Source organism: Bos javanicus, chromosome X (assembly GCF_032452875.1).
Source record: "Bos javanicus breed banteng chromosome X, ARS-OSU_banteng_1.0, whole genome shotgun sequence".
NCBI lineage: Eukaryota > Metazoa > Chordata > Mammalia > Artiodactyla > Bovidae > Bos > Bos javanicus.
Window position 1 is genome coordinate 109,203,512 of NC_083897.1, and position 23,184 is coordinate 109,226,695.

The 23,184-nt window shown below is 36.8% G+C and overlaps 1 protein-coding gene across 4 annotated transcripts in view; it reads right to left on the reverse strand.

The window, feature by feature from the left end:
• CFAP47 (cilia and flagella associated protein 47) overlaps window positions 1–23,184 on the reverse strand; it is a 485,875-nt gene that overhangs the window by 12,670 nt on the left and 450,021 nt on the right. The window lies entirely within an intron of this gene.

The window sequence follows — 23,184 nt, forward strand, 5'->3', positions numbered from 1 at the left end:
TGACAAAGTAATGTCTCTGCTTTTGAATATGCTATCTAGGTTGGTCATAACTTTCCTTCCAAGGAGTAAGCGTCCTTTAATTTCATGGCTGCAATCACCATCTGCAGTGATTTTGGAGCCCCAAAAATAAAGTCTGACACTGTTTCCACTGTTTCCCCTGTTTCCCCATCTATTTCCCATGAAGTGATGGGACCAGATGCCATGATCTTCGTTTTCTGAATGTTGAGCTTTAAGCCAACTTTTTCACTCTCCACTTTCACTTTCATCAAGAGGCTTTTGAGTTCCTCTTCACTTTCTGCCATAAGGGTGGTGTCATCTGCATATCTGAGGTTATTGATATTTCTCCCGGCAATCTTGATTCCAGCTTGTGCTTCTTCTAGCCCAGCGTTTCTCATGATGTACTCTGCATATAAGTTAAATAAGCAGGGTGACAATATACAGCCTTGACCTACTCCTTTTCCTATTTGGAACCAGTCTGTTGTTCCATGTCCAGTTCTAACTGTTGCTTCCTGACCTGCATATAGGTTTCTCGAGAGGCAGGTCAGATGGTCTGGTATTCCCATCTCTTGAAGAATTTTCCACAGTTTATTGTGATCCACACAGTCAAAGGCTTTGGCATAGTCAATAAAGCAGAAATAGATGTTTCTCTGGAACTCTCTTGCTTTTTCAATGATCCAGCAGATGTTGGCAATTTGATCTCTAATAACTCAATATCTAAAATGCCTGACCAAAACAGTTATCATAAAGTCTTGTTTTTACTATTATTCTAATGTGATATTTGCTTACTTCTTTTCAGTTTTATACTTGCTAAGTGAGATGTAAGTAATTTATAGGTTCATTAAAAATTCTTGGGCCTGGAGATGAGCTGCTACGATCTGAAATGAACTGAGTGACATTTAAGATTCAAGTTACCATCTTGAAGTCAATGTAGATTACATTTGAGATGAAGACTGTGAAAGAAGTTGAGGAACTTCTTGGTAGAGGAAAGCAGGAGGGAGACCGAGTACATGGGAGGCTGTGAGAAATTGAAAATCCAATTGACAGTGGAGATGCAGGCAGAAGGTAAAGAACAATTTCTTAGAATTAAGATCCAACAGTGAAACATCAAAGAGGACATGGGAGATTCAGGTTGGGACTCAGGGATCCTTTCAGTAAATGTGTATTGAGTTTCACAGCAGGTGGTATGAGAGAGTGGATTATGGACAGAGATGACCTAGATTGAAATCCTAGCTGTATGTGGGAGCATGACTTCAGGCAATTTAGTTTTTTGGAACCTCTGTTTTCATTCCATTAATCTGATAATCCCCATTAAGATTATTATCTTTCCTGGCATATGGAAAGTACCTGATAAGGACTAATAATATTAACATATTGATCAATATGATTGTTACTGTTTTAAACCATTTTATTACCAATGCTAGGCAATGATGCATGATCCAACAAATAAACGTATAAAACAGACTATGCTGAGGGGTGATGTCAGCAAGATGGCAGAATAGAAAGCCCCAGATCAGTTCCATGGAGACAATGATTCAAAAAGACGCAGACCAAATTCCACTGTGAGAAATTCTGAAACCAGTTAAGAGCGTCTGCCCTCCAGATAAGTGTAAAGTCAGCTACTCTGAAGCTATTAGGAAAATTCGTGGCAGGCTCTCACCACAGTCTCTCCCTCCTGAGCACAGTAGCACAAGATTAGGAGGAGATTCTCAGGTCCCACTTCTCCCAGGTAAGGAAAAGAGAAGAGTAGACTAGACACCCAACATTTGGACATTGGGGGTATGGAGCTGCTGGGGGACTGACTTCTGTCTTGCCTATCTTGAAGTACTGATGAGACCTCACACACACTAGATGCATGGTAGTTTCTGAGAACACAAAAGTACTGGGCAGGGTACTGATGCTGCAGAAGTCCTATGGTAGGGCAGATAGAAGCTGATATAACCCAGAAGGCTCTCCCTAAGTGCAGAAAAAGGAGAGTGGAACACGTACTCAAATTTCTAGCTTTTAGTAGGCTGCTTAAGGTTCTGCTTTTTGTCTTGCTTGTCTCATGGAACTGAAAGAACCTGACAAACTACATGACTAGAGGCTGCCGAAAAAAAAAAAAAATCTGGGTAATGTGCTGCTGCTTCAGAGTGCTCATAGTACAGAAGACAGACACCAGAGGGAGGAAGAGATTACAAACTACTGAAAAAAGAAACTGGCAAGCCCCTCTAATTAGTAATCTTCACACACAAGTTCAGAAAGACATGTGAAAGTGAAAGTCACTCAGTCGGGGCCAACTCTGCAAGTCCATGGACTACACAATCCATTGAATTCTTCAGGCCAGAATACTAGAATGGGTAACCGTTCCCTTCTCCAGGGGATCTTCCCAACCCAGGGATTGAACCCAGGTCTCCCACACTGACAGCAGATTGTTTACTAGCTGAGCCACAGGGGAAGCCCAAGAATACTGGAGTGGGTGTCCTATCCCTGTTTTAGCAGATCTTCCTGACCCAAGAATCGAACCAGGGTCTCCTACATTGCAGGTGGATTCTTTACCAACTGAGCAAAGAAAGACATATTCAACAGAAAAGATTTGAAAGGCTCCCAAAGTCTCTAGTTGCACTGATTGGTGAAGATCTTTCCCTGCATTAAGCCAGTTTGTAAAGAATGGGAGAGGCAGCTATTTTTCCAAATGTGTTGATACCAACACAGTGTTAAAAAGGAAATGAAGAAACAAACAAAAAATATGCTGTTAAAGAAAGAAAATAGATCTCCAGAAATGTACCATAAAGAAGTGGAAGTATAGAAATTACTTTGCAAATTATTCAAAATAATTGTCATGAAGACGTTCAACAACATCAGGAAAACAATGCATGAACAAATAGAGAATTTCAACAAAAAGACAGAAAATATTCAAAAGACCAAACAAATTTTGGAGCTGAAGAATGCAGAAACTGAACTGAAAAATTTACTAAGGGTTGAGGTCAATTTGATCCAGCAGAAATAATGAGAGAACTGAAAGAAAAGTCATGTGAAGAGAGGCAAAAAGAAAAGTAAATGAAGTAGAGTGAAGAAAATCTAAGGGACTTACACAACAATATCAAGAGGACTAATATACACATTATGAGTCTCAGAAGGAACAGAGAGAAATAGAAGCAGAAAGCTTATTTTTAGAAATAATGGACACAAACTTCCCAAATCTGGAGAAGAAAATGAACAACAGATTAATGAAGTACAAAAGGCTCTAAATAGGATGAAATCAAAGAACTCCACAATGAGACACATAATTAAAATGTCAACAGTTACAGACAAAAATAGAATTGGAAAACAGCAAGAGAAAACGAACTTATTACGTACAAGGGAATTCTTGTAAGACTTCCAACAGATTTCTCAGCAGAAACCATGCAAGCCTGAATTGAGAGGAATGATATATTCAAAGTGGTGAAAAACAAACTGCCAACCAAAAACACTATATCTAGCAAAAAAAAAAAAAAGTCCTTCAAAAAGGAAATAGATACTTTCCCTGACAAATAAAAGCTGAGGGAGTTAAGTGCCACTAGATCTGCTTTACAAGACATGCTAAAAGGAGTCCTTTAAGTTGAAATGAAGAGAGTAAATAGCAACACAAAAGCATTTGAAAGTATAAAGTTCACTGGCAAAAATAAATATAAATAAAATACACAAAACTAAATATTGTAACAGTGGAACATAAATCACTTAGTTGTGCCATAAAAGTTAAAAAACAGTTTATAAAAAAATATTAAAAGAAACACAATAAAAAAACATGTAACTTGTACATCACTAAAGAAGTGTAGAGATTTTGTATGCAACTGAAGTTGTTATCAGCTTAAAATGGATTGTTAAACTTATAAGATGTTTTATGTAAGTCCCATGGTAACCACAAAGATAACACCTACAGAAGATACCTGAAAGAAAATGAGAAAAGAACCAAAGCATATTACTATAAAAAAAAAAAAAGACAATACAACATAGAGGAAGATAGCAAGATAAGAAAAGATGCACAAAAGAGCTGTAAGACATACTGAAAAAAACAAAATGGTAAGTTCCTCTGTATCACTAACTACTTTAAATATTAATAAATTAAACTCTCTTCAAAAGAGACAGTGGCTGATAGGATAAAAATACAAGATCCAAGTATGTGCCATCTGCAAGAGACTAAATTTGGGTTTAAAGATACACATAGGCTGAAAGTTAAAGGGAAAAAAGAATATTCCATGAAAATGGTAAACAAAAGAGCATGCCTAGCCTTACTTCTATGAGGCAAAGTAGACTTAATAAAAAACTGTCAAGAAGACAAAAAAGGATTTTATATCAAATCAGCTTGCCAGAACAAAAAAACAATTATACAGTTATAGCTATATATGCTCAACAATAGAGTATCTAAATATATAGACCAAAGATTGACAGAACTTAAGGGAGGAATAGACAGCAATAGAATAATAATAGGAGATTTCAATACCCCATTTTCAATAATGGAATATTGAATGGAACGAAAACTTAGACAGAAGACCAGTAAGAGAAAAGAGAGCAAGGAGCAACACTACAGACAAATAATTCTAACAAATATATATAGAACATTTCACTCAATAGCAACAGCATTCATATTCCTCTCAGGTACACGTGGAATATTCTCAAGGACAGACTTCATGTTAGGTCACAAATCAAGTCTGAACACATTTAAGAAGACTGAAGTTTTACCAGTTGTCTTTTTCCTCCATAGTGGAATGAAACTAGATATCAATAGCAGATGGAAAACTGGAAAATACACAAATACATGAAAGTTAAACAATTAAATTTTCATTAAAAAAACAAATCTTGAACCAATGAACCAAGAAGATGTTATAAAATATCTTGAGACAAAATGAAAACACAACATTGCTTATGGAATGCAGCAAAAGTACTACTAAGATGGAAATTTAGACTGATAAACGCCTACATAAAGAAGAAAGAAGTCAAACAATCTAATTCTATTTCTCAAGAAACAAGAAAATGAAGAAAAACCCAACCCAAAGTTAGCAGAAAGAAAGAAATAAAGAGTACAGCAGAAATTAAAGAGACAAAAGAAAAAAAAATAGAAAAAAATCAACTGAGTCAGAGTTATTTGAAAATAACAAAATCAATAAAATTAGCTAGATTAAGAAAAAACATAAGACTTAAATGTATAAAATCATATATGAACAAGGACACATTACAATTGATGCCCCAGAAATAAAAATGACCAGAAGAGACTGCTATAAACAATTATACATAAAATTCATATAACCGAGAAGAAACGGATAAATCCCCAGAAAAAAAGGATTTACCAAGACAAAATCATGAATGAACAGAAAATCTGAACATGTGAATATTAAGAACATTGAATCAGTAATCAAAATCCTCCCAACAAAGAAACGCCCAGGAACAGATGGTGAATTCTACCAAATATGTAAAGAAGAATTAATGTCAATCCATCTCAAACTCTTCCAAAATATTAAAGACAAGGGAATTCTTCCAAATACTTCCAAATTTAATTTATCCTGATGTCAAAGCCCGAAAAAGACACTACAAGAAAAGAATTCACATGCCCTTCGTGCCTCTGAATCCTTTCTGCCACAAGCCTCAGGTGTCCGGTGGTGTGTGGTCCATGGCAGACCACTCTTGACAGACACAGAAGGCTGGGTTCGTCTGCAGTTCCAAGCAGGTCAGACCTGGGTGCCTGACACCCCCAGGAAGATGACCTCCCTCTTCATGTTACCTGCCTGCACTTTTGCACCCCCAGACCTGGAAGACAACCTGTTATGCCCTGAATGCGCTAAGAGGAATAAGAAGATTATGAAAAGATTAATCACAATGGGGAGGAGGAAGAACCTGGTTTGGATACGTCAACATCATTGTTTTCAAATGGACCACGTTTTAAAAAAGAATAAGTGATTATCAGAAGGGAAGGAATGGGAGGTGGAGAAATGGGTGAAGAGGGTAATTTTATGGTAATCATGGTAACTAGATTTTTGTAGTATCAAATATCGAATTACTATGTTGTATATCTGTAATGGTTGTGTGCATGGGTGTGCTCAATTACTCAGTCGTTCAGTTGTGCTCAATTTTTTGGGAACTCACGGACTTCAGTCTGCCAGGCTTTGCTGTCCATGGAATTTTCCAGGCAAGAATACTGGTGGAGGACTTGCCATTTCCTTCTCCAGGGGAAACTTCCTGACCCAGGGATCAAACCTGCATCTCCTGCATTGGCAGGAGGATTCTTTACCACTGTGCCATCTGGGAAGCCCTGTACATTTGTAACATAATGTTTTATATGGTTTTACCTCAACTTTTAAAAAGTTAGAATTCACCACTGGAGTCACCTGGTCTTGGACTTTTGCTTGATGAGAAGTTTTTGATTATTGATTCAATCTCCTTACTAGTAATCAGGGGAAAAAGGATAAATGGTGGAGAGCCCACAGTTAAAGTGATTCACATCCCAATGACTGCTATACTCTGTTCTCACCATCCTCAGTGTGGCCTGATGCCTTAAGTACAGATGGGAATATCTGTATTCTGTACTTAAGGTTTACCTGAAAGTGACTGTTACTAGCTATGTATTGATAGAATGTAATTTGGTTTTGTTTTAGTTAATACATTTTTTTAGCAGTTTTTGACTTAATGCTGGATACTCCTTTGTCTGGATGTACCGTAATATATCCATTCATATTTTGAAGGCCACCTTGGTTACTTCCAAGTTTTGGCAATTATGAATAAACCTGCTATAAGCAAAAAAAAAAAAAAAAAAAAAAGAAAAGAAAACTCTGGCAAATATCCCTGATGAATATAGATGCAAAAATCCTCAACAAATGCTATCAAATGGAATTCAATGGCGTGTTAATAGGATTATACACCATGTATAAATAGGATTTAACTATAGGATATGAAGAAAGTTCCACATAAGAAAATTAATTAATATTATAAACCACTTTAACAGAATGAAGGATAAAAAACACATGATCATCTCAAGATATGCAAGGAAAAAACTGACAAAATTTAACACCACTTTATTATAAAAACACTCAACAATCTAGGAACAAAAGAAAATTACTTCAACATAAAAAAGGCCACATATGAAAAGTCCACAGCTAATATATTCAGCATTGAAAGACTAAAAGCTTTTCCTCTAAGATCATTATCTTTGATTTTATTTGCACAATGATTCCAGAAAAAAACTTTACATAATAAGTGAATTCAGGAAAGTTGCATGATATAAAATCAACATACAAAAATGAGTTGCGTTACTACACACTAATAATGAACTATTTGAAAAAGAGATTAAGAAAACAATCTTATTTAAAAAACTGGAAATAGAACTGCCTTATGATCCAGCAACCCCACTGCTGGGCATACACACTGAGGAAACCAGAAGGGAAAGAGACACGTGTACCCCAATGTTCATCGCAGCACTGTTTATAATAGCCAAGACGTGGAAGCAACCTAGATGTCCATCAGCAGATGAATGGATAAGAAAGCTGTGGTACATATACACAATGGAGTATTACTCAGCCATTAAAAAGAATACATTTGAATCAGTTCTAATGAGGTGGATGAAACTGGAGCCTATTATACAGAGTGAAGTAAGCCAGAAGGAAAAACATAAATACAGTATACTAACGCATATATATGGAATTTAGAAAGATGGTAACAATAACCCGGTGTACGAGACAGCAAAAGAGACACTGATGTATAGAACAGTCTTATGGACTCTGTGGGAGAGGGAGAGGGTGGGAAGATGTGGGAGAATGGCAATGAAACATGTAAAGTATCATGTAGGAAACGAGTTGCCAGTCCAGGTTCAATGCATGATGCTGGATGCTTGGGGCTGGTGCACTGGGACGGCCCAGAGGGATGGTATGGGGAGGGAGGAGGGAGGAGGGTTCGGGATGGGGAACACATGTATACCTGTGGCGGATTCATTTTGATATTTGGCAAAACTAATACAATTATGTAAAGTTTAAAAATAAAATAAAATTGGAAGAAAAAAAAAAAAAAAACATGTTTATAAAATCAAAAAAAAAAAAAAAAAAAATAGCATGAAGACCTTTCGAATATGACAGCAAAAGCAGTGGAATCAAGAGCAAAAATAAGCAACAGGACTATATCACACTAAAAACTTTCTGCACAGCAAAGGAAAAGAAATCAACCAAATGAAAAGGTGACCTTTGGACAGGGAGAAAATATTTGCAAATCATGTATCTAATGGGGGATATTATCTAAAATATATAAGGAACTCACAGAACTCAATAGCAAGAAACCCCACAAATAATCCTAGTAAAAATGGGCAGAGAACCTCAAGAGATATTTTTCCCAAAGAAGACATACAAATGGCCAACAAGCAGTGCTCAATATCACTATTCATCAGGGAAATGAACATCAAAATCACAATGGGACATAACCTCATATCTGTTAGGATTGTTACTATTCCAGAGTCAAAAAATAAGTGTTAGCATGAATGTGGAATAAAGAAAACCACTTAACACTGCTGGTGGGATTTAAAATTTGGTATAGACATTATGGAAAATTTGATGAAGTTTCCTCAAAAAACTAAAATTGAATTACCATATGATCCAGCAATCCTAGTTATAGGCACATATCTAAAGGAAATGAAATTAGTATCTCAAAGATGTATCTGCACCCCCATGTTATTATAGCATGAGTCACTATAGCCAAGATATGGAAATAGCCCAAGTGTCCGCCTACAGATGAATAAAGAAAATGTGGTATATGTACAAAATGGAGTAATATTTAGCCATAAAAAAGATGGAACTCTTGCCATTTGAGACAAAACAGATGAAGCCTGAGGAGATCACACTAAGTAAAATAAGCCAGATACAGAAAAATAAATTTTGCACGATGTCACTTAAATACAGAATCTAAAAAGGTTGAACTCACAGAAGCAGAGAGTAGAACAATGGTTTTCAGGGGCTAGGGGTTAGAGGAAATAGGGAATATTGGTTAAAGGGTACAAATTTTCAGTTATATTAATAAGATAGATTCTAGAGATCAAATGTATAGCATGAAGCCTATAGTTGCTAATAATAAATTGTACAGTTGAAATCTGTTAAGATAGATCTTTAGCGTTCTTACCACACACACCAAAAGATAATTATGTGATGTGCTGAAGACTGATTGATTGATTGGAAGAATCATTTCACAGTATATATTGTATTTAATCCTCACATTGTTTCTGATCAGAAAATTTCACATCACGTTGATGACAGATAATTATAGAAATTATTCCTTTCTGTATGTGGAATTTCTTACGTTATACTATCCAGTAGGGCACCTATTCTGCTTACACGTGCCAAAGTTAACGCTGGGTTTAACCTTCTAAAAGAACAGAGATTTGTGGGGACTTCCTGGTGGTCCAATAGTTAAGACTCTGTGCTTCCAATGCAGGAAGCAAGGGTTTGATCCCTGGTTGGGGAACTAAGATCCCACATGCCATGCAGTGTCACAAAGTAAATACATAATAAATAAAGTAATAGAAAATTTTAATCAGCTTTCCCAGGGCTATTGATATTGAAAATATAGCTCAGGGGTCTGACATATTCTTTAGCCTACTACCATTCAGAATGGCATGAATCTGAGGTTTACAGGACTCCAAGCTGGGACAGGTAGGTGACCAAAGATTTTCTGTTGAGTTGGGATTGGAGAAGGGGAGACAGGAGCTGGGGTATCTTATCTAAATGGACACTGTGCCCACTACATACTACCCATTCTTTGATGTGATTGTGTAAAGATGTGTGTGTGTGTGTCTTTGGTAAATTGGAGACAGTGATATCTAAGTAGTTGTATGAAAATTAAATAATGTTACTCTGCTAAATATTTAGTAGGAAGGAAGCAAATATTTACTATTGTGTATTTACTGTTGTGTTTACTGTGTTGTTCTTTGGCAAGGCAAACAAAGGAATAAGAAAATTATGATGATCATGAATAATCACCAAAGTGGGCTCATTACTGTCCCAGACTAAATACAGCGTTTTACTAGAAACACTTTATTTTTAGTTTTTAAGATAACAATATCATTAAGAATAATAGATAAGCTGTTCTGATACTTTGAACTCTATCATGTGTCTATCCTAACTCTTCAGAGGATGCAAAGTATTTAAAATGCAAATTTTAGGTATGAATCATCATACTTAAATTATCCCCCAGACAAACTCTGGTCCTTTAAATAAGGAAAACACAAAGTGACATGTACTCCTTAAAATAGTCTTCCTTGAGCCTTTTTCTCTTTCCTCCTCTCCTGTGGGCCTTACATTTTAGAGATCATTTAATTTAGAAGATAGAATAGCCTCAATCTCATTGTTTGTCACGCTTTTTGTTCTTCTCTTTTCCCTTCTCCCCATGCCCAGCAAATAAGAAAAATGTGTATTCACCAGGGCACAGAGTCATTTCTCTTCAGAACTTAGTTTACACTTGATGAGAGAGAAAAAGGAGATGTTGAGCATTGAGTTGGTTTGTGGGGAAGCTGGTCAAGTACTAAAATATCATTAGGTCAGTCTATCTCACATCACTCCCCCAAGTTTCAAGGGTCATCTGGATGACCTGAGATTTCTAATACCTACTTAGGTATAGCCCCCCAGGGATGGAACATAGAGTGGATATATTCAGGAGTATAGTACAGCATTGGGACAACTAAAATGAATTTAAAGACAGAACGGGCATGGGCTAGTTTTCAATTGTCCCCCTAAATGCTGGGAAAGATTGAAGGCAGGAGGAGAAGGGGACGACAAAGGATGAGATGGTTGGATGGCATCACTGACTTGATGGTCATGAGTTTGAGCAAGCTCCAGGAGCTGGTGATGGACAAGGAAGCCTGGTGTGCTGCAGTCCATGGGGTCACAAAGAGTTGGATATGACTGAACTGACTGACTGGTAGTCCCTTTCACATATCCAAATCAACACAGTGATTCTCCTGTAGCCAATAGAAAGTAGCTAAATAAAGCTGCATAAATTCTAGTTCTATATCAGAAAATGCTCTGTACTTCTTTTGGACTACACACTGTGGGAAACCAGTCACTGTATATAAAATTTAACTACTTGAGACACACATTACAGAGACACTGCATGTAGGCACCATTAGCCAATAACAGCTGCACTATTAGATAATAACTAGCATTAACTTCTAGTTTTGTTAACCATTTTGATGAGCTAGCTCAATCAAACCTTAAGATGGCTTTGGATATTGCCAACATGTGACTGCAGCCTCCTAAGGGAACCTTAATTATTAAGCTATAACAGAAATGTAACCCAAATCTGTAGAATTTTCTGTTAAATGTCAAAAAAAGAAAACCTCCCGTGTTCATAGTATAAGGTGTTCATTATTATATCCTCAAAACCAAAATTGAACAAAATCAAAAGCTATACATTAAAAAATATTATTTTGACATTTTTAGGTTTCTTAGTAACTTTAAGTCATTTACTCAATATAAGACGGTTGTCAGACCTCAGGACATAAGAATCAAAATTTATTTCATATTGTGAGTGCACTTGACAAATACAATTACTTATGATAAATGCATTTATCTACCAGGAAAATATACTGAAACCTAAAGAAGTAGGTATATTTCACATTTTTGTTGAGACTCTCTTACAACTTAATGCTTGCAGAAATATATCAGGATGAAAGATACTGGATACTTCTAATTTTAAAGAAAGTATCTAAGAGAACATTTGTAATGTTAATTAAAAATGAATGCAGATAACTGTAATGAAGCAGAATGGTTGTTTCTCTTTTGCTTCCTCTACACAAATACACTGCCATACTTGCCTTTCTTTTTCTTATAGAAAAATACAAGGGCATTAGGGAACAAATATTATTGTGTTAGGGAGTGAAACATATGTAATATGTTTTATGGTCATATTCATAAAAAAATTATGTCAAAGACCTTTAGAAATCAAGATACCCTGTAAAGACACAAAAATAAACTGAAAAGTAGTCTGAAGAAATTGACTTTGCAATTATCTTATATTTTTCCAAAGGTCAGGTCAAGGTATAAGGAAATGATCTAAATCTATTGCAAATGGATGGAGAAGAATTAACTAAATGTAGGGGAACCAAGAAAGTAAGAACTAAGCTCATATTTTTTTAAAGGCTAAGTGAGACATAGATATAATCCTGACCTTTTATCATGGAAAAATATCAGGCTGAGCACATGTGTAAAATATTAACATTATTATGGTTATAGTATACACAACCTAAGATGACATTACCCAAGAGAGTGGAAGAATGAATCATACTGGTTTCTGAATTAAAGTGGATATTCAATAGGATATAACATGTTCCTGTTCATCCTTCCTTCTGATGGTAAACAAGGGCCTTGGCCTATGTCTCCAACTATCTCAATGAAGGCAGAGCTTCCAATTAGATTTAGAGACAAAGTACATTCATGAAAATGATTTACCTTTCAATTTAGATAGTAATAATCATGATGAAATTCTTCTAGAAAACTCACACATTTCATTTTATATCTTTATTGAGTGTTTTCCTATATGAGTATCATCCAAAATTTTCTGATTTTTAAATTATAATATCTTATAACTAATGACTAAGTTATATAATTTATCTGTCCAGAGCAATCACATGAGGCAATGAAGGATGGAATTTATGTTATCTTGAATTCAAATGCTATAGTTCCTACATTTTCATTAAATTAAATGCAGGATAATATAAAAAATCAACAAGGACAGAATATAATGGTTCAGATACCAAGAACTCTATGGATTATATATTTTCCACAAACAAGAAAGAAGAAACAAAATTTTACTTATTAAAGGCCCCCCAAAAGATGTTCTTTTCATCATAGGGGACTGGAACGCAAAAGTAAGAAGTCAAGAGATAGCTGGAGTAACAGGCAAGTTTGGCCTTGGGGTACAAAATGAAGGATAGAAAAGGCTAACAGAGTTTTGCCAAGAGAACACACTGGTCATAGCAAACAGCCTCTTCCAATAACACGACAAGACTCTACACATGGACATCACCAGATGGTCCATACCAAAATATGATTATATTCTTTGCAGCTGATGATAGAGAAATTCTATATAGTCAGCAAAAACAAGACTGGGAACTGACTGTGGCTCAGATCATGAATTCCTTATTACCAAAATCAGACTTAAGTTGAAGAAAGTAGGAAGAACCACTAGACCATTCAGGTATGACTTAAATCAGATCTGATATGATATATAGTGGAAGTGACAAATAGAGTCAAGGGATTAGATCTGACAGACAAAATGCCTGAAGAACTATGGACAGAGTTTAATAACATTGTATAGGAAGTGGTGACCAAAACCTTGCCCAAGAAAAAGAAATGCAACAAGGAAAAATGGTTGTCTGAGGAGGCCTTACAAATGGCTGGGAAAAGAAGAGAAGCAAAACACAAAGGAGAAAAGGAAAGATATACCCATCTGAATGCAGAGTTTTAAAGAATAGCAGGGAGAGATAAGAAAGCCTTCTTAAGTGAACAATGCAAAGAAATAGAGGAAAACAACAGAATGGGAAAGACTAGAGATCTCAAGTAGCAAGGACCTAACAGAAGCAGAAGAGATTAAGAAGAGGTGGCAAGAATACACAAAAGAACTGTACAAAAAAGTCTTAATGACCCAGATAACCATGATGGTGTGATCAACTCACCTAGAATCAGATATCCAGGAGTGTGAAGTCAACTGAGCCTTAGGAAGTATTACTATACATACAGCTAGTGGAGGTGATGGAATTCCAGCTGAGCTATTTCAAAGATGACGCTGTTAAAGTGTTGCAATCAATATGCCAGCACTGGAAAAGGTCAGTTTTCATTCCAATCCAAAGAAGGGCAATGCCAAAGAATGTTCAAACTACTACACAATTGAACTCATTTCACATGCTAGCAAGGTAATGTTCAAAATCCTTCAAGCTAGGCTTTAACAGTATGTGAACTGAGAAGTTCCAGATGTACAAGCTGGATTTAGAAAAGGCAGAGGAACCAGAGATCAAATTACCAACATCCACTGGATCATAGAAAAAGCAAGGGAATTCCAGAAAAACATCTACTTCTGCTTCATTGACTACACCAAAGCCTTTGACTGTGTGGATCACAACAAACTTGGAAAATTCTGAAAGAGATGGGAATACCAGACCATCTTACTTGTCTCTTGAGAAACTTGTATTCAGATCAACAGTTAGAACCAGACATGGAAAAATGGACTGGTTCAAAATTAGGAAAGGAGTATATCAAGTTGTATACTGTTACCCTGCTTATTTAACTTATATGCAGAGTAAATCATGCAAATTGCCAGGATGGATGAAGCGCAAGCTAGAATCAAGACTGCCGGGAGAAACATCAATAACCTCAGACATGCAGAAGACAACACCCTGATGGCAGAAAGAGAAGAGAAACTAAAGAGCCTCTTGATGAAGGGGAAAGAGAAGAGTGAAAAAGCTGGCTTAAAACTCAATATTCTAAAAAACAAAGATCATGGCATCTGGTCCCATCACTTCAAGGCAAATAGATGGGGAAAAAATGAAAACACTGATAGACTGTTTTTTCTAGGGCTCTGAAATCACTGCAGATGGTGACTGCAGCAATAAAATTAAAAGAAGCTTGCTCCTTGGAAGAAAAGCTATGACAAACCTGCTGCTGCTGCTGCTGCTAAGTCGCTTCAGTCGTGTCTGACTCGGTGCGACCCTATAGACGGCAGCCCACCAGGCTCTGCCGTCCCTGGGATTCTCCAGGCAAGAACACTGGAGGGGGTTGCCATTTCCTTCTCCAGTGCATGAAAGTGAAAAGTGAAAGTGAAGTCGCTCAGTCGTGTCTGACTCTTTGCGACCCCATGGACTGCAGCCTACCAGGCTCCTCTGTCCATGGGATTTTCCAAGCAAGAGTACTGGAGTGGGGTGCCATCGCCTTCTCTGATGACAAACCTAGACTGTCTTTAAAAAGCAGAGACATTACTTTGCCTACAAAGGTCTGTATAGTCAAAGCTATGGTTTTTCTAGTAGTCATGTGTGGATATGAGAGTTGGATCAGAAAGAACTCTGAGTGTTAAAGAGCTGATGCTTTTGAACTGTGGTGCTGGAGAAGATTCTTGAGAGTCCCTTGGACAGCAAGGAGATTAAACCCATCAGTCCTAAAGGAAATCAATCGTGAATGTTCATTGGAAGGACTGATGCTGAAGGTGAAGCTCCAACACTTTGGCCACCTGATATGAAGAGCTGACTCCATTGGAAAAGACCCCGATGCTGGGAAAGATTGAAGGCAGGAGGAGAAGGGGACCACAGAGGATGAGATGGTTGGATGGCATCATTGACTCAAGGGGCGTGAATGTGAGCAAACTCCAGGAGATAGTGAAGGACAGGGAGGTCTGAGGTGCCTCCGTCCATTGAAGTCACAAAGAGATGGACACATCTGAGCAACTGAACAACAGTAACAACAACAAACAAGAAAGAAGAAAGATAATTTCACTCACTAAAGGCTCATACAGGTTATGAAATCTGTTCACTTTCTCATATTTTTGGTAGCATCTACGTTGCATCCCTTTAGTTAATTTTCACCTATTTGGGAAATGTGTTTCAGATTATGTCAAACAGATTTGTACTAGCAAAGACCATGGACAAAGCCCAAATGTGTAGGCAAATACACATACAAAACTGAATAAAGGAATTCTGACTTTAAACTTAAAACTTTATCAGAGTCACAGGTACCAAAGACAAATGCCAAGCAAATATCAAAACAAAAAAAAAAAAAAAAAAAAAAAAAAAAACACGGATGAATTAATATTGATTTCCTGCTCAAGAGCAGCTTTCTCAAAGTAAACAGGTATTATATTAAAATTTCCTGCCTGCCAATAAACAGATATTAATTTTTGCACTTCTGATTGCACAGGGAATATTTTAAAATTGACCAACTCAGAAAATTTTATAACCAATTATTTAAGGATGATTAATAAGTTATTAAAAGAGCAGAGCTCCAATGATACCCATAACTGTGTTTATTTGGAGCTGATCAACTCATTAAAATTTTTTGTTACAATGAACAACTTACTATGAAAAGATGTCAAATATATTGATATGAGAGTTATATGTAGTACATAAGGGTACAAATAACTTTAAATAACTCTGAATGAATTTTTAAAAATGCTTTTAAAGAGTTTTAAAAGGTAACCCAAAAGAAACAGGATATAACCTATGTGCCATTAAATTCCAGAAACCTAAGAAATACACCAAGCTTCTGTTTCATCTCCAAGTGTACTTCAAAGCAAATTTACATTCAATGATAACCAAAGTGCCTGGGGGTTTTCATTCTTTCAGGGCATTTTATCAAGCATCCCTTATATATCTGGGACTGACCACGGTAGTCTGAGTCCCTGTCTTCATTGAACTCAGACTAATAATGACAGTAGATATTACATGACAAAACTCATCATAATTAAACTTCTCAAGACAAAAATTAAGTAAAACATCCTGGAAGAAACTAGGAAGAAATAAAATGTTACCTATAGGGGAGCAACAGTTCAAACGACAGCACATTTCTCCTTGGAAACCAAGCAAGCCATAAGGAAGTGGTATATTTTTTCAAGAGATGAAGGAAAAGAACTCTGAATCATGAATTCTATATCAGGTAAAAGTATTCTTCCATAATAAAGGAATAACCTTAGATTATTGGAGAAGGAAATGGCAACCCACTCCAATGTTCTTGCCTGGACAATCCCAGGGATGGGGGCGCCTGGTGGGCTGCTGTCTATGGGGTCGCACAGAGTCAGACACGACTGAAGCAACTTAGCAGCAGTACCAGTAGCAGCAATCACTAGCAACTTAGCAGCAGCAGCAGAGCTAATCTTTAAAAAGAGCTCAAGGAAAAAAAGAAAGAAGAAATTAGAACAAGAAGAGGCTGAGACTTCAGGAGGAAAGAAAAAGGAATAGATAAAAAATAGGGCTAGGTATGGGCTTCCCTAATGGCTCAGACACTAAAGAATCTGCCTGCAGTGCAGGAGACCTGGGTTTGATCCCTGGGTTGGGAATATCCCTTGGAGGAGAGCATGCAAACCACTCCAATATTCTTGTCTGGAGAATCCCCATGGACAGAGGAGCCTATGCTATGCTATGCTATGCTAAGTCACTTCAGTCGTGTCCGACTCTGTGCGGCCCCATAGACGGCAGCCCACCAGGCTCCCCGGTCCCTGGGATTCTCCAAGCAAGAACACTGGAGTGGGTTGCCATTTCCTTCTCCAGTGCATGAACCTGGGGGACTACAATTCCATGGGGTTGAAAGAGTCGGACACAACTGAGTTACTAAGCACAGCACAGCACATAATGGACTATCCTTCTTTTGATGAGTTTTTATAATATCTTACAACTGAAGCAAAGATTATAACATCATCATTCATGGTACTCAATTTATGTCATGACTTTACATTTAAAAATTGAGAGGAATAAAGGAACCTATGGAAATGAAGTTTCTACCCTTATTGTAGCAAAATGTCTATAGCAGTAGACTGTGATATGTTGCATATGAATATTATAATAAAGTAATTATTAAACACAAACTATACAGTGATATGTATTTAAAAATACTATAGATAAATTGGAGAAGGCAATGGCACCCCATTCCAGTACTCTTGCCTGGAAAATCCCATGGACGGAGGAGCCTGGTAGGCTGCAGTCCGTGGGGTTGCTAGGAGTCAGACATGACTGAGCGACTTCACTTTCACTTTTCACTTTCATGCATTGGAGAAGGAAATGGCAACCCACTCCAGTGTTCTTGCCTAGAGAATCCCAGGGATGGGGGAGCCTGGTGGGCTGCCGTCTCTGGGGTCGCACAGAGCCGGACACAACTGAAGCGACTTAGCAGCAGCAGCAGCAGCATAGATAAATAATAATGGATTTTAAAATCAGTTCAGTTTACTAATACAAAGGCAAGAAAAGGAAAACAGATGAAAGAAACAAAATGAACAAACAAAATGAACAATGAAATTATAGAAATAAACCTAATATATCAATCATTATTTTAGATGTTAGTGATGTAAATGTACACCAATGGAAGTCAAGTTAATTTAAAAGGATGATCAAATTACATGCTGTCTGTAAAAAATACACTTCACCTTTAGTGTTATAGGTAGACTGAAAATAAAAGTATGAAAAGCATTATACCATGAAAATATTCATTTTTTTAAAAAGCAAGAGTAAAGCAGGAGTGCCTATATAAATATCAGATTAAGTAGACTTCAAAGCTAATATATGTACCAGACAAAAAGAGATGTTATATAATAACAAAGAGTAAATATGACAAAATGACATAAGAATCCTACTTTTTCATATACTAAATATCAGAACTTCATAAGTATATGTAGCAAAAACATAATTTAAAAGAGAAATAAATAAATGCACAATTATGTCCTGGGATTTGAATACTCCTCTCATCAATTTAGAGAACAATGGGACAGAAAATCAGCGAGGAAACAAAGGAATTAAAAAATATGATCAACCAACAGGCTCTAACAGATATATGTAGAACACTTCAGCCAACAAAAGAATAATATCCATTCTTTTCAATAAATATAAAATGAATTTATGGAGTATGCTCTGTGACCAGAATAGAATCAGACTAGAAGTCAATAATGGAAAGACAACAGAAATCCTCTAAAACAGCTGTAAATAAAACAGTACTCTATCAAATAACCCAGATGTCAAATGAGAACTCTCAAAGGAAATAAAAATATACATTTAGAACCAAATGAATATGAACATACAACCGATCAAAGTTTGTGAAATGCAGCTAAAGCAGTACCCACAGGGAAATTTATCACAAAAAATATTTACAATAAGAATAAAGAAAAGATCTCCAATTAGTAATCTAAACTCCCACTTCAAGAAACTAGAAAATAAAGATCAAAACAGGAGTGAAATCAGCAAGATGACTGAATAAGATGTTCCTCACCCACATCCTCCACAACAAGAATAATTTCACATCCATCCATGGACAAAAGTACCTAGGTAGGAGATTGTGAAACTCTGGTGCAGTCTAAGAATGAGGGGAGCCATTTTGATAATGCAGGCCCACAACCAGGTGGCTGACTTGCTAACTGTGGCTATGGCAAACAGCTCCATACCCTGAAGGACTTAGTCACAGCTCAATTTGCCTTTGGTTATGTCATCAGTGCCAAATGCTCAAGGACCTGGGAGGAGTCACACATCCCTGTGTAGGGTGACAGGCATATGGAACTCAATTCTGGCTATAGACCCTAAAGTAGCCTGTGAACCAATTCCAGCCCTTCTTGGCCATGGTCCTGGAACTGTCCCTGGAGAGCACTGGTTTAGACAATTACCAGTGGACAGACAGAGAGTCTTTGTAGAAGTCCAAGAGTCCAGGGGAGAGGTCCCAGCACACCACTGGAACAAAACAAACAAACAAAAATTCAAACTGGACACATTGCATAGCATTAGCAAAACAATTTCACTTTAGGAGTGTGAGCCTTCCCCCAGAGTGCCACAGCTCAGTGCCCAGAGAGAACTTCTCAGCTTGTGATTTCTCCCATGGAGGAAAGTGAGACTCTGTAAATGAGTACCTTGCTGGAGAGTGGCTGGAAGAGCAAAGAATAGGGCTCTTAGAGGTCACTAAATGGACATGGCACCTACTAACTATATCACATACTCTATCAAGAAGGCCCACCCATGAGACAATGGAAACTTCTTTACTGCACTTCCCCCAGCTTGTCTATAAGTATCCCCAACACTCTGGGTGCCTTACTCCCACACACCCTCATCCTGTGGCTGGTCTGAGTTCCCAAGAGCAGCAATACTGAGCCTTTGCAGATGGCTACTGAACATCTGTAGAAATCAGGCCCAACTCTGAGGGGTTGTAAGAAACCACAAAGTTGAACATTTAGTATTGCTTTAGGAAAAGCAAAAGGGAGGCTTGTCAGCATTAGAACTGGCTTGACAAGATCAAGAGAAGGCATACAAGCTTTAGTATTCTGCCATGAGACACAGGTAGAGGTGTGGAACAGGAATACACAGAGAAAAGATCTCAGAAATCCTTGGAATCTCAAGTAGGACGGAAAGAAGATATTTATCTCCTGAAGACAGTCAGTAGAAACTGGAGGAGGTGACTACTACTTCAAATGAGAAGATAGCAACACAATAAGTAAGGAGATTGGATCAGTAATCTACTGCTGCTGCTGCTGCTAAGTCACTTCAGTTGTGTCCGACTCTGTGCGACCCCATAGATGGCAGCCCACCAGGCTTCCCCATCCCTGGGATTCTCCAGGCAAGAACACTGGAGTGGGTTGCCATTTCCTTCTCCAGTGCATGAAAGTGAAAAGTGAAAGTGAAGTCGTTCAGTCATGTCTGACTCCTAGCAACCCCATGGACTGCAGCCTACCAGGCTCCTCCATCCATGGGATTTTCTAGTAATCTACTAGCTCCTAACAAAAAAAGCCCAGGACAAGATGGTTTCATCAGGAACTGTACCAAGTATTTTTAAAAGAATGAATGCTAATCTTAAACTTTTCAAAAAAATTGGAGAGGAGAGGACACTTCTAAGCTCATTTTATGAGGTCAGCAATACCCACATGCCAAAGGCAGATGAAGACATTTCAAGAAAAGAAACATGCAAGCCAATATACCTGATGAATGTGTGTGTGTGTGTGCATGCTAAGTTGCTTCAGTCGTGTCCAACTCTTTGTGACCCTATGGACTGTAGCCCATCAGGCTCCTCTGTCCATGGGATTCTCCAGGCAAGAATACTGGAGAGGGCTGCCATTTCCTCCTCCAGGGACCTAATGAATATAGGTATGAAAATTCTCAATAAAATACTAGGAAGCTCAATTCAGTAGTACATTAGATGTCTCATACACCAAAATGAAGTGGGATTTATCCCTGGGATGTAAAGATAGTTCAACATACACAAATCAGTAAATGTGATACACCACATTAACAGAGTGAAAGATAAAAATCATATGATACTTTCAACAGCTACAGAAAAACCATTTGACAAAATTTAAAATCCTTTCATGATAAAAACTCAATAAAACTGACTTAGAAGGAATGTGACTCAACATAATAAAGGCCATATATGACAAGCCCACAACTAACATTATACTTAATGTTGAAAGGCTGAAAACTTTTCCTCTAAGATAGGAACAAGACAAGGGTGACCATTAGTACTGAAAGTCTGAGCCAGAGTAATTAAGCAAGAAAAATAAATAAAAGATATCCAAATCAGAAAGGAAGAAGTAAAACTGTTTGCTAATGACATAATTCCAGGTAGCTCTAACAGTAGAGAAACTGCCTGCAACACAGGAGACCTGGGTTTGACCCCTGGGTTGGGAAGATCCCCTGGAGAAGGAAATGGCAACCCACTCCAGTATTCTTGCCTGGAGATTCCCATGGACAGAGGAGCCTGATGGGCTACATACAGTCCATGGGGTAACAAAGAATTGGACATGACTGAGCGACTAACACTATACATAGAAAATCTGGAAGACTCCACCAAAAAACTGTTAGAATAACTGAATTAAATAAAATTGAAGGACACAAAATCCACGTACAAAAATCAGTTGGCTTTCTATACAATAAGAAAACAGTGAACTATCTGAAAAAAGAAATAAAACAATTTCATTATAATAGCATCAAAAAAGTATAAAAAGTGGGTTTCCATGATCAAATATGATTTATCCCAGATATGCAGGGTTGGTTCAACATTTGAAAATCAATTAATGAAATTCATCATGTCAATAGACTTAAAAAGAAAAAAAAAAGTACATGATTATATCTATAGATACAGAAAAAGCATTTGATAAAATCTAACACACATTAATGATAAAAATTATCAGTTAATTAGGAATAGAGGTGTACTTCCTCAACTTGCTAAAATCTGTCTACAAAAATCCTACTGTCAACCTCATATTTAATGGTAAGAAACTTCTAACTTGGCCACTAAGATCACATAAAAGCAAACATGTCTCCTCCCGTCACTTCTTTTCAATCTCATATGCAAATCCTTGTTTATGCAGTAAAACCAGAAAAGGAAATAAAAGATATTTAGGTTGGGAAGAAAGACATAAATTTGTCTTTATTTGCAGTTGATAGATCATCTATGTAGAAATCACCAAAGACTCTACAATAAAATCCCTTAAACTGATAGGCAATTATAGCAAGGTTGAAGGATGTAAGATTAATGTACAAAATACAATTGCTTTCTCTACATTAACAATGAACAAGTGAAATTTGGAATGGAATACCAAGATCATTTATATTAGCATCTCTCAAAATGAAATACTTAGGTATAAATTTGCTAATATGTACATGATGTATATGAGAAAAACTACAAAACTCTGATGAATGAAAGTAAGTAACAACTAAATAAATGGGGAAATATGTTATATTCATGAATAATAAGATTCATGAATATATTCAATAAGAATATTGTCAAGATGGCAGTCCTTCTCAATTTGACTTGTAGATTCTATGCAATCCCAAACAAAATCCCAGGAAGTTAACTTATGAATATCAACAAATGGATTATATAGGGATGCAAAAGACTCAGAATAGCCAGCTCAGTATTGAAAAACAAGAACCAAGGTGGAGTACTCATACTACCTGACTTGAAGACTTACAATAAAGCTACCATAATTAACATAATATGGTATTTATTAAAGAATAGACACACAGATCAATAGATCAAAATAGAGAGCCCAGAAAGAAACTCTTATAAATTTAGTCAACTGATCTTTGATGAAGGATCAAAGGCAATACAATGGAACAAAGATAGTATTTTCAAGAAACGGTGCTGGAATAACGACATCCACATGCAAAAAATATAATAATCGAGACACATACTTTAAAAATCTCACAAATATTAACTTAAAATGGACCATAAACCCAAATGTAAAACAAACAAAAAAAACCCTATAAAACTCCAAGAAGATAACGTAAGAGAAAACTTACATGACCTGGGTATGGTGGTGTCTTATTGGATACAATAGCAGACACAGTCTCCATGAAATAAATAATAAGCTAGACTTCATTAAAAGAAGAACAATATCAAGAGAATTAGAAGACAAGCACAGACTGGGGGAACATACTTGCAAAAGATATAACTCATAAAGAATTATTATACAAAATATACAAAGAACTGTAAAAACTCAGAAGAAGAAAACAAATAACCCAATTAAGAATGGGCAAAATAT